Raw genomic sequence first — 12,412 nt, 5'->3', positions numbered from 1 at the left:
ATCCTGGTATGCATGGCACCCCTCATCCCTAATCCTGGTATGCATGACACCCCTCATCCCCAGTTCTGGTATGCATGGCCCCCTCATCCCAATCCTGGTATGCATGGCCCCCTCATCCCAATCCTGGTATGCATGACACCACTCATCCCAATCATGGTATGCATGGCACCCCTCATCCCTATCCTGATATGCATGATTCCCCTCATCCCTAATCCTGGTATGCATGGCCCATCTCTCCTGGTATGCATGGCCCCCTCATCCCCAATCCTGGTATGCATGGCACCACTCATCTCAATCCTGGTATGCATGGCACCCTTCATCCCAATCCTGGTATGTATGGTACCCCTCATCCCCAATCCTGGTATGCATGGCACCCCTCATCCCCAATCCTGGTATACATGGAACCCCTCATTCCCCAATCCTAGTATACATGGCACCCTCATCCCCAATCCTGGTATGCATGGCCCCCTCATCCCCAATCCTGGTATGCATGGCACCACTCATCCCAATCCTGGTATGCATGGCACCACTCATCCCAGTCCTGGTATGCATGGTACCCCTCATCCCCAATCCTGGTATGCATGGCACCCCTCATCCCAATCCTGGTATGCATGGTACCCCTCATCCCCAATCCTGGTATGCATGGCCCCCTCATCCACAATCCTGGTATGCATGGCACCCCTCATCCCCAATCCTGGTATGCATGGCACCCCTCATCCCAATCCTGGTATGCATGGACCCCTCATCCCCTAATCCTAGTATGCATGGCACCCCTTATCCCAATCCTGGTATGTGTGGTCCCCCTTATCCCCCAATCCTGGTATGCATGGCACCTCTATCCTGGTATGCATGGCACCCCTCATCCCTATCCTGGTATACATGGCCCCCCATCACTTCACACGTTAAAAAAAAAATAAACACTTCTACTCACCTTCCTTCCCTCTGCTCCAGCGCTGCGTCCTGTTCTGCCAGCAGCTCCCCTCCGCATCTGAGCAGCGAATGATGTCACTGCCATGTGCCCTCAGATTCACTCCTATTCACTCCTCTCCACGCCGGGACTATGGTAGTGGATAGAAGTGAATATTAATTTCTTTAATAGCAGGCGCACAGTGTCAGCAGCGCCGCAGCACCCGATCCTCCGTGTCCGCTACTAAAGAGAATGTTCACCCTTCTCCATGCCATTGGGTGTGGAGAAGGGTGAATATTTATACTCTCTAATAGAGGGCATGGAGGATCACTGAGCGGCTGCTAACACTGTTCGCCCGCTATTAAAGAAATTAATATTCATTCCTCTCCACTCCCATGGGCGTGGAGAAGGGTGAATATGCAGTTTCCTTTAGCAGCGGGCAACTGTGTGTGCCCCCCCACCACTATCCACCACCGGAATGTATATACTATATAGAGTATATACCCAAGTATAAGCCGAGGGGGGGCTTTTTCAGCCTAAAAAAATATGCTGAAAAATTCGGCTTATACTCGAGTATATACGGTAAATGGCATTACGGAAAACAAAAATACAATTTAGAAGATTACAGAGAGGTTCACCAATTCAAAAAGTGAATTGTCTCTGTATGCTGCCCCTCTGGCCTACTGAAGTAATTGCAACTGATGTTTTTCTCGGACTCACCTCAACATCAAGCTCTTTATGTAGTAAGATTTCAGTCTTGGAGTGGGAAAGTGAACCTAAGTCAAAATGGGAATTTATAGGTGGATTTGAATTTACAAGCAACCCTCATGATGCCACTGATGCCCCTGTACATCTGTGGGCAATATGAATCTACTAATGTGACTAATGGTTGTATGACTTGCGCATGATGTGACCCTGTTAGACAGGTTTTTCCCATTCTTTTATAAGTGGATAATGATTGTTACATATATGTATAGGTTGATGTTTAGATCTTCAACCTTCCATAATTAACTCGATACTATGACAAATAAAACCTAATTGTGTGACCTTGTTACTAATACTCTCGTAGAACACAATGGGTTATAATCGTACACAGACTGTTCACGTGATCCCCATCTAATAAGCTCGCAGCGTTCGTCTTGCTCTGTGTGGGTGTTTGGGGCCATTGTTCAAATGATATTATGCGTTGCTCATTCTGAATGTTGAGATCTCAGCTGAAACATATTCCTGGTATGAGGCTTTATGAATTCACAAGGAATCAAGGCATTACAGCTGCTTGAAATCAGCCACCATTTCCATTTATCGGCACATCAGCACTTTGTGTGGGAGGTGATATCATCTAAATACAGCTACAGCGGGTTTATTATAACACTCCACCACTAAATGAAGAAACTCCTACACGTGACACTTCATCAGCCCAGTAGCTGCCAGCGGTTGGCGGTATTATAAAATCACCTATGAATGAAACTTTGCAAAAAAACAGGTTCCTATCAGACTGGTAATTCACAAATTAGTTCAAAGAATCCTTGGAGAAAGGCAGTATGGATTTTGGTTAATCGTTTTAATTTCCAGTAAATGTGGTCCTGTGCTGCACAATAGTAGGACCACGTTACAAGGGATTCACGCGAGACCTCTACTACTGGGACTTCTACCATCAGTTATTACCTACTGGGACTTTTACCATACACCCTTCCCGCAAAAGTCAGTTCTGCTCCGAGTCCTTCCATTCACCTTGTTGACCTGGAAAACACTTTACATTGTGGATTTATGAAGCTCTGTGACCCTTAAAGATGTTGTCCGGTGAAAATCAGTTATCACCTACTGGGACTTCTACCATACACCCTTCCTGCAAAAGTCAATTCTGCTCCCATTTCCTCCGTTCACCTTGTAGACCTGGAAAAAACTTTACATGGGGAATTTATGGAGCTCCGTGACCCTTTAAGGTGTTGTCCGGTGAAAATCAGTTATCACCTACTGGGACTTCTACCGTACACCCTTCCCGCAAAAGTCAATTCTGCTTCTAATCCTTCCATTCACTTTGTTGACCTGGAATACACTTTATATGGGGAATTTATGGAGCTCTGTGACCCTTAAAGGTGTCGTCCAGTGAAAATCAGTTATCACCTATCCATGAGATAGGTGATAACTTATTTATTGGTCGTGGTCTGAGGCTGGCACCTTCACCACTCGGAAGAATGGAGAAGTTTTATTCCCGATTGGGAACTTTTATGGAACTTTGTGTCCCTTAAATGAGTTGTCCGGTGAAAATCAGTTATCACCTTCAACCATAAACCCTTCCCGCAAAAGTCAATTCTGCTCCCAGTCCTTCTATTCACCTTGTTGACCTGGAAAACACTTTATATGGGGAATTTATGGAGCTCTGTGACCCTTAAAGGTGTTGTCCAGTGAAAATCAGTTATCACCTATCCATGGTCTGACGCTGGCACCTTCACCGCTCGGCAGAATGGAGAAGTGTTATTCCCGATGTCCCTATTACAAAATGGAGTGGCAGTTTGGATGCCCGACAGCCCCCCCCCCCATTCAACCCCTATGGGGCTGCTGGAAAAATCTCAGCACATCGCTCAGCAGCCGGAGAGGGAATGAATGGAGCAGTGGTCAAGCATGTGCACCTTTGCTCCATTCTAATGGGAATAAAAATGCCTGGTTCTGCCGATCGGTGCGGACCTCATTGGTTCGACCCCCACTAATCCATAAGTTTCATCGGGCACCCCCTTTAACTCCCAGGAAAAAAATCTATCTGGTAACCCAGTCCAGCCAAGATGATGTAAAGATGGCCTTGCATACATGAGGCTCTTTCCATCAAAGTCACTAAATTGACTGTCTCTCTAGCTCTCAAAGACTAGTGAAGAGAACACATAATGCGTGGTTCCAGTAGTAGATCAAATTGGGGTCTAAGTTCAAGAGGATCACTATTTTTTTTGCCTCCCTTAAATCTACCTGGTAATGTAGTGAAGAACATGACCTGAATTATGTACTGCCTCCAGATAGTGTTGGCAATTACTATATATAAGTAGCAAGTATCTGCACAGTCACCTGCTAATATTCTTAGAGCTCAATGTCAGGATGCTGTAGGAAAAGCTGAATAAATTATGTACAGACCAAGAATTTTGGACTATGCTTTAACTGTAACATATATTGTATAGTAATAAAATAACTTGGTTTTCTCTCTCTTTTCCATCTAGGATTGGGCACAGTCTACGACATCATTCATACATAATGCACCACCTGAATGCTATTGAATATTCAGCTCAAACACATGATGCATAATGCAGGTATCACAATGTTTGGAGGACGACATGATCCCTTTAAAAAGAGCTTCTACAAATGCACTGTGTATTGTGGATCTGTTTTTCTCTGCTGCTGCAGAACATCATGATACACAACAAAGCTATTTCAATTCTTTTTGGGAGTGGGAATTTCATAATAGTCAATTAATTTAGCAGGAAGCTCCACCTAAGGCTTGTTTCATACATCCGATGAGTTTGTGTCAGGAGACCTGAGGCTGGTACGAACATCGTGGTTCGTACTGAGACTGCGAATGTCAGATGTGTGAAGACGGCCTTACTCCATCCGGTGGGACCCCCACCGATCCAGAGAAAAGGGCTTCCGAAGTTCTCTGTGTATAAAGAGTTGCACTTCCATCACTTCTGGGTAATTGATGGAAGATCCATAGAAGTGAATGGAGTGATAGTCGAGGATATATAACCCGACACCATTCACACAGCGAACTTTAAGACCCCATTCTCGAGATCGATGGGGATCCAAGTCGTCGGACAGCCAGCGATCATACATTTATCATGTATGCCGATAATGGACCAATATGTATTTATTTGCAGATGCTGAGTATAACAAATAAAATAAGTTGTCAATGCAAATCCTAATAAATATATTTTTAATTATATCTCACTTGCTATTTTTGAATACATAAAACAAATTGACACCAGATTTCACATTACAAACTGCATATATTGTTAAATAAATGTTTTAGATTCAGTGAGGCAGGTATACTTACTTTGATAATCCATGTCAGGTCAACTATATACATTTTTTTTAAAAGTTTAACTCAACCTTTGCCCAACTAGCTTGATTGACAGCTCCTCCCTGTGCCTCCTCCCCTTTCTGCAGCTGTCAGACTGGGCGGGCAGATATTGAATATACTAGGATTCATGAACTCTCTCAGTCTTGCTCTGAACTCATTTAATGCTCATTTTAATATGCAAATTGCCTCTTCAGAGAGGAAGAGGACTTGAACTCTATAGCGCCTCCTGTTGGAAGCAGCAATCCTGCAAGTCACAATCGACCTTTGACTTGTAGGATTGCTGCTTCCAACAGGTGGCGCTATAGAGTTCAAGCCCTCTTCCTCTCTGAAGAGTCAATTTGCATATTAAATTTCCCAGAGGAACATGCATGGTGTATATAAGTCTCCTTACATTGGCATGCCAGAGCCGGTATGTCACTCTCCACAAGGAGAAACATCACCCCTTAGACCTCATTTTAATATCATGAATTTACAGACATTCTGATTTGGTTTTTAACAGTAAGCACACCAGTTTCATCAAGCCTTTAGAGATCTGTTTAATATTATGCAGTTAGTATTGTAAAATCTAGTACTGGCCTTTGTACAAAGGCGTAACTTGAAAATCCTGCAATGCAAAAATCAGTAACAAGACTAATGTTCGCCCCATGCTGACATATGTCCACTTCACTCACCCCTAACTGGTGGTATCATAATTTCTAAATGATGTTGGTACTCTCATGCAGGTGGGTTTGTCTCTTCCCTCTGGGGCAGATGGCATTGGCAGGCAGCCCAGACTGCAGTGCCTTACATCTCCTCTGTGGAACTTTCTATAGTCATGGCGTAGAGTGCAATATAGAACGAGTGCTACTCACTCCCACTTCTAGCTAAGATGCTGCACAGCTTCTTCTTATATGTGCCGGATGTCAGACGCATTCAGGCAGATATCCTGCACATCTAGCTAAGATGCTGCACAGCTTCTTCTTATATTTTCCGGATGTCAGACGCATGCAGGTCGACATCTGGCACATATAAGGAGAAGATGTGCTGCATCTTAACTAGAAGTGGGGATGAGTAACACTCGTTCTATATTGAACTGCTGTAAGCAGGAACCTTTTATGTGCGCTGTACACTCCCGCAGTCATGGGAATGTATGCTAATGGTGACCCCCACACCGTCCCATGACTCAGTGTAACACAGTGCAAAGACTTCTTGAAAACACAGAGCAACACCTGATGAGTGCTACTTTTTACATTACCAACACTACACTGTGGCATAATTAATCCTGGGGTGAAATGGCTCTTTCATGAGTAATCACTCACATCAACATAATATAATATGGCATATAATAGCACAATACAACATTTGCATAGGAATAATGAAATTTAGGAAACCAGGCGCAATCTTCACTACAACAGGGTCAACGGTGAGGATTCGACAGTCCTGGATAGAGATGGTGTAAATTTCTTCCTAGGACCCAGTACAGTAGTGAGGACAGTATTCTGAGGCCATCATATGGGATCACTGGGATCTGCCTCATATCTTTCAGCATCTGCGGCTCATCTTTTGATTAGCTAGCCAGCTAATCAAAAGAAGAGTCGATTAGGTAAAATTTTGTTCTCAGGACTCCCATCCTGTTCGTGGCTACTGGGATCAAGTCCTGAACATCGATTCACACCAACTGAACATTTCTGGACGCAACAGTAGGTTTTTTTTAAGAGGGTGGAAGACTTAATGTTAACTATCTTACAGGCCCATACCTATCATGTGTCATATCTAAGATTGGGTCCTCTTATGTGGAAGTTTTATGATCTGGATTAAACTGCTACCTCTTCACGTCTATAGCTACCTACTTGGCTACTAAGAAAAAACTGAACAGCATCTCCAAGCAGAATAAAGCAGGTGTGAACAGGTGTAACCTGCTATGACTGCATAAGCATCCAGCTGCACATTGTAAGCGCAAAAATGTATGCAAAATATGGAATATATGAAATTTGGACTGAATTATTGCTATATAGAATATACTGTAGCTATAAATGAAGGTACTTAGTGCACAATGAATTGGCCACTTTATGTGCTAAGTACTTTCATTTTATAAGCCCAAATTTCATATATTCAGTGCTTTGCATACATCCCAGCGCTTACAGAATGCTGCTGGATGCTTTTGTTTGTGCCTACCTGGCTATATATATATGAAAGGTGGTCATGTTTTCTCAGGCAATCTATATTGTACTCTCATGGAGTAATGGAAGAGACAGAGTAAATGTGATCCCAGACAGTAAAATAAAAAAATAATTTTGCAAAAGCAGTCAGCAAATTGGAGAAATGCAAAATCATTCCATGTTCTGTCAATATGCCATAAATGTTTGCAGAAGCCAAACCCTTGCCTGTTCTTCCCAAAGTGATGCCCCCTACAGGTTCATGAATTGGAATCTCTTTTTGTTGCAGTTTATCTAACAGGTCGCCATATTTGTAGCTCAGCAAAATCTCCGTCAAAATGGCAGAAGACTGTGTGCTGGAGGACATGGCAATCAGGACAGCTCTGCTCCATCCTCTGGCAAACCCTGCTACCTCATTCTGTCACACAGAGTTTTTGTCACTTTCTTACTCACCGTAATCTAATTGAATCTGCTTAGCAACTACACCAGCCTCAGATATGCAGAACACGAGAGCACATTTACACAAATGAGTCGGGCAGACAGGCGCACGTGGGTCCATTTGATCAGCGTGCGCTTTATTGGGCTGTGAAATCAGGTAGATGATAGGTTGAAACATGCGTGATGTTACCTTCTGCATATTACAGATTTATACACTCTACCGCGACGGTGTAATTAAATATCATGAAATATTTAGCGCAATTGACTAAGAATAGAACACGCGGCAAATAAACTTTATTATAACGCATTGGCTAAATGTTGATGGAACTGAGTTTCTTAAGAAAGAAAAAATGCAATCAGCCTCAGAGAGGAAAAGGATGGGAACTGTAGCGCCACCTATTGGAAGTAGCATTCCTAAAAGTCAATATCGACCCTTTAACAAGCCTAGCCACATGACTTAGGATAAGAAGCCAAAACAGACACTCCATTTGCAGACACGTGTTTCGGGGTGTTTGCCCCTCATCAGTGCAAAGCCAGAGATCTGATTTTCATGGACAAAATGCCTCTTACAGGTGGCCTAAAGGATAAAGTTTCTCCTTGTGCAGAGTGTCAAGCTGGTGTCGGAGACTTAGAGGCCATACAATGCTCCTCTGGGAATCAAAAGCCTCTTCAGAGAGAAAGAGGAATAGAACTCTAGCGCCACTTACGGAGAAAAACACATGTTTTCAAAAGGAATGTTGGGTTTGGCTTCTCCAACACCAGCTTGACACTCTGCACAAGGAGAAACTTTATCCCATAGGCCACCTGTAAGAGGCATTTTTTCCAAGCAAATCAGAACACTTCCTTTGCACTGATGAGGGGTAAACAACCTGAAACACGTGTCTGCAAAATGAGTTTCTGGTTTGGCTTCTTATCTTAAGTCATGAGGCAAGGCTTGTGAAATGGTCAATATTGACTTTTAGGATTGCTACATCTAATAGGTGGTGTTAGAGTTCCCGTCCTCTTCCTCTCTGAAAAAATTACTTGCATTTTTAAATTCACAGAGAAGTATTGCATGGCTTATAAGTCTCCTTACACCAGATTGGCGCTCTCCACAAGGAGAACTGTTCCTCCTTCGACCTTAAGAAACAAATGAACACAAGTAACTATATTTGACTTCTTTGGACTTTGGGTTTTAAATGAGGGAGGAGTAAGAAAGAAATAAAAATTGCCGTAAACTGAAGAACTGCACCTAGGAGTACCAAACTAATGGGGAAGTATAGGACACAACTTGTTTGCTTTGGAGACTCTAAGTCTAAAGACCTCCCAAACAGATGAATGGGCAGGTCGTTCGACTGGCAGCTATCTCTTTCCCGAACCCATCAATATTGGTGGGTTTTGCCAATGTTAGTCTAATGTGTATGGTGTTTTTTTTTCTCCATCTTCTCCTCATCTGAGAGAATCAGAGGACACTGTGATCACACTCGGATCAAACTCTGATCAGAGTGTGATACGCTTAATTGATCCGATTTTCTCGCACGACAGAAAAAAATACTCTTGCCTACACCTGCCTTTAGCATATGCCATCAATATCAGACCGGTGAGACTCGACTCTCTACGCTGGTACGGGTGTATGGAGCAAGCTCAGTACCTCCAAACAGGGCAGGTTCCGGATGGTGAACCCCAACAACAAATGCAAAGAGAGATCAAAAAGTAAGTACCTCAAAATGATATCAATTAAAACATCAGCTCCCCAATTAAAAAAGATTAATTGATGGGAAAAATAGAAAAGAAAATGGTGACACCACCCAAATTTAGCCAGCTCTCTGCCTTAGATTTCTGCCAATTGTAGCTCATGAGGTGTATGTTTGCTCTCTTCTCCTAGTCTTGTATTCGGATCTTTGTTGCTTGACCTTGGATTTACCTTGACCATCCGTTTGCCTAACCCTTTTTTGTCGTGATCCGCTAGCTTCTTGGAATTCTGACCTCGGACTGTGACCTGACTATGCTGTTGTCTCACCCCTCTGTCTATGATGTACCCTCTTCGCTTTTGACCTCGGACCTCTTGACTACCCAGCCTCACGGCTTGTCCGTGAATACACACACATGTACCTTTACCTTTTCTCCCATATCTGTAAAGGGAGGCAGGATTTCTTCTTGTTAGAAACAAATATTTGCTTCTTTTCCTTTGATGCCAGGAATATTTGTAGTTTTACCAATTACACAGGAGACAAGGTGTATTATTAATAAGCTGTAGCAATTCTGTCTGTGATCAAATATGGAGCCTTTGAACTAAACTGAACACTTAGTAAAGCAAATCATTGTTCATTTGCATGAAAAAGTAATAGGGGAATCAGGTTCTAATCCTTTCTGCACATTTTTAACATGTATCACCCATAAAAAAAAACATGAGCCCAATATCCGCACTGCGCGACAAAACGGTCCGTGTGAAAATGCATATACACGTCACCATTGGGACCTTTTCTAATCATTAAAATATAAAAAAAGTTACAAGTTTGGTATAGTCATAACCAGAGGAATCACGATATCAGGTCAATTTTACCGCTAAAATGAACGTAATAAAAGAAAAACGAAAAAATATTGGAATTGCGTTCTTTATTCACTAAAACTCGTAATAAAGTGATTTGCAAAGTTTCCGAACTTTCCATGTTGGACAAAATTAGTAAAAATAAAAGTTTTTTTTAATTTTTAAGATGAAATGGATGCAGCAATATCACATCACTTTACGAGGCGGGAAAATCCTTTTAAAGAATTGCTAAAGGAAATATGTCGGTCATGTCTGCATCTAGTAATGATCAATACGTCTTCACAATCGTCTTTCTAAGCTTTTCTGAATGATGAAATGTAAGGACAGGAAGTAAGTTATTCATTTAATATTTTATGTTTTGGGATTTGGATGTTGTGTGAAATCAGTACGAGTCTGCCTCTTATTGCCACTTCACTGCCACCACATTTACCTTTGCATAGTTGAACTTCATCCTTTTACTGCATATAATTATTTAAAGGGGTTGTTAAAGGCGACACTCAAGTAGTACCAGACCGTAGCACTTTGACTGTTTTTTATTCCATTTTTATACAACCTTATATTAAAGCTGCATATTATACTCCCATCAAGCGGGTAATTGTGTCAGGAGAAGTTGACGTCAGCTGTACATTTTCCCTCTAGCGGCCACTACTGGAGAAAAGTAGTATTACTAAGGAGGGAAACTAGAACACCGTGTTATTATAAGAAGCATTTTACTAAGCAGTTTTGCTCAGAGCCGTGTTATATTATGTTGCAGACAAGTTTGTATTGAAATAATTTTCTAATAGAATACTAAAAGAAGTGAAAGATAAATATGTGAACCCATCGGCATGTGTCCAAAGCTCTATGATCAGCAAAAAGATTTGCACCACCCTGGCCCTCCAGTTTCCACTTCCACTCCAGGGCAGTGCAAACGTTCCTTGGCGCCATCATCCTAGGTGCCCGTTGTTATTTCAAGGCCCCCGCGAGGTACCGTATGCCATGACCTCACCTTATGATGTCATGTGAGGCCAAGAAACTAGGTCTCATGTGACGTCATGAAGTTGCGGGAGGCCTGGAAATCGAAAGAGGCACCAAGTAAGTTTGAACAGTCCTGGTCCGGGTGCCGAAGTGTAAGCTGAATCAGGGTAGTGCGAATCTTTTTGATCAACTATATTATCTTGCTATATGCAAAAGAATAAACAAAATATATCTCTATATACCTGCACATGAAAAAATATTAAGCTTTTTTAGGCAGAGAAGATCCTCTCATAGACAACTGTGCAGCTGCAGCTGACTGTTAGTGGTTCTTCCTCCTACTTTCCAGGTTCTGAGATTGTAACACCCTGCAAAGACCCATTTTTGTTAGAACCTTGCTGTTAGGTTTTTTTTCCTTTGCTGGTCACATGACCTTGTTGGCCTATTTAATCCTGCTCCGCCCTTCTGGCTTTGCTGGACTTCATTGTATATCTACTTTCTAGCTAGCCTGTGCTCTGTATCTAGCTCTGTTAGTTTGCTTGGTCTACGGACCTCTATGTTCTATCTATTTTGTTTGTTCGTCTGTCTGCTACTATTTCTGTTAGGACGTGTCCCATATTCCTCCCAGTCCTTAGTACTTGTAGGGATTCCCTCCCCACATCTATAGGTCTCCGTACAGACTAGATTAGGACTTTAGCAGGTCTGATCGCAGGATCAGGTTCCCTGTTACATCGTAGGGATTCAGCTGAGTCCTATAGTAGGGACAGATCTCCTCTCTTTCCTTAGCTTTGGTAGCAGAACATAACAGTAAGTCCAGCCTGCAAATTCTCTAAGGAAAGATTTTTTTTTTTTTTGTTCCATCATGGTGTCGGTTCAGGATTTGGCTAAACACCTGCAGGGACTCTCTCTGGAAGTGGCCGAGCTCCGTCAGCACGTGAGTAACTGTCCTGGAGCATATTTCTTGGAGCCTAAGGTATGTTTGCCGGATTTATTTTTTGGTGAACATCGAGAATTTTTTTCATTTAAAAATGCTTGCTTATTGTATTTTCGTTTGAGACCCAATTCCTCTGGGGATGAATCCCAGCGCGTAGGGTTCATAATGTCACTTTTGCGCAAAGAGCCTCAGGAGTGGGCCTTTTCTTTGCAACCTAGTGATACATGCTTCAGATCAGTGGATAGTTTTTTTTCTGCTTTAGGATTATTATATGATGATCCTGACCGTGTGGCATCAGCTGAGACTGAGTTGAGACGTTTAAAACAAGGATCAGGTAATGTGGAAAAATATTGTACTCATTTTCGTCGTTGGTCCACTCAAACAGGGTGGAACGATTCTGCTCTGAAAAGTCTATTTCTTGCTGGGCTCAGTGAAAGGGTTAAAGACCTGCTAATTG

The 12,412-nt window shown here is 42.5% G+C and overlaps 1 long non-coding RNA gene across 1 annotated transcript in view; it reads left to right on the top strand.

Annotated features, from left to right (window-relative positions):
- The window catches only part of LOC141172105 (uncharacterized), a 98,806-nt gene that overhangs the window by 68,123 nt on the left and 18,271 nt on the right, over positions 1 to 12,412 (top strand). The window contains exon 3 of the long non-coding RNA XR_012252420.1: positions 4,111 to 4,200. This is a non-coding gene — a long non-coding RNA (uncharacterized lncRNA). The remainder of the gene's footprint in view (positions 1 to 4,110; positions 4,201 to 12,412) is intronic.

The sequence above is a fragment of the Phyllobates terribilis genome, unplaced genomic scaffold (assembly GCF_046119375.1).
Source record: "Phyllobates terribilis strain yellow unplaced genomic scaffold, ASM4611937v1 Scaffold_12__6_contigs__length_324123572, whole genome shotgun sequence".
NCBI lineage: Eukaryota > Metazoa > Chordata > Amphibia > Anura > Dendrobatidae > Phyllobates > Phyllobates terribilis.
Note: the sequence above shows the minus strand (reverse complement) of the source record. Positions and strands in the feature narration are given on the sequence as shown.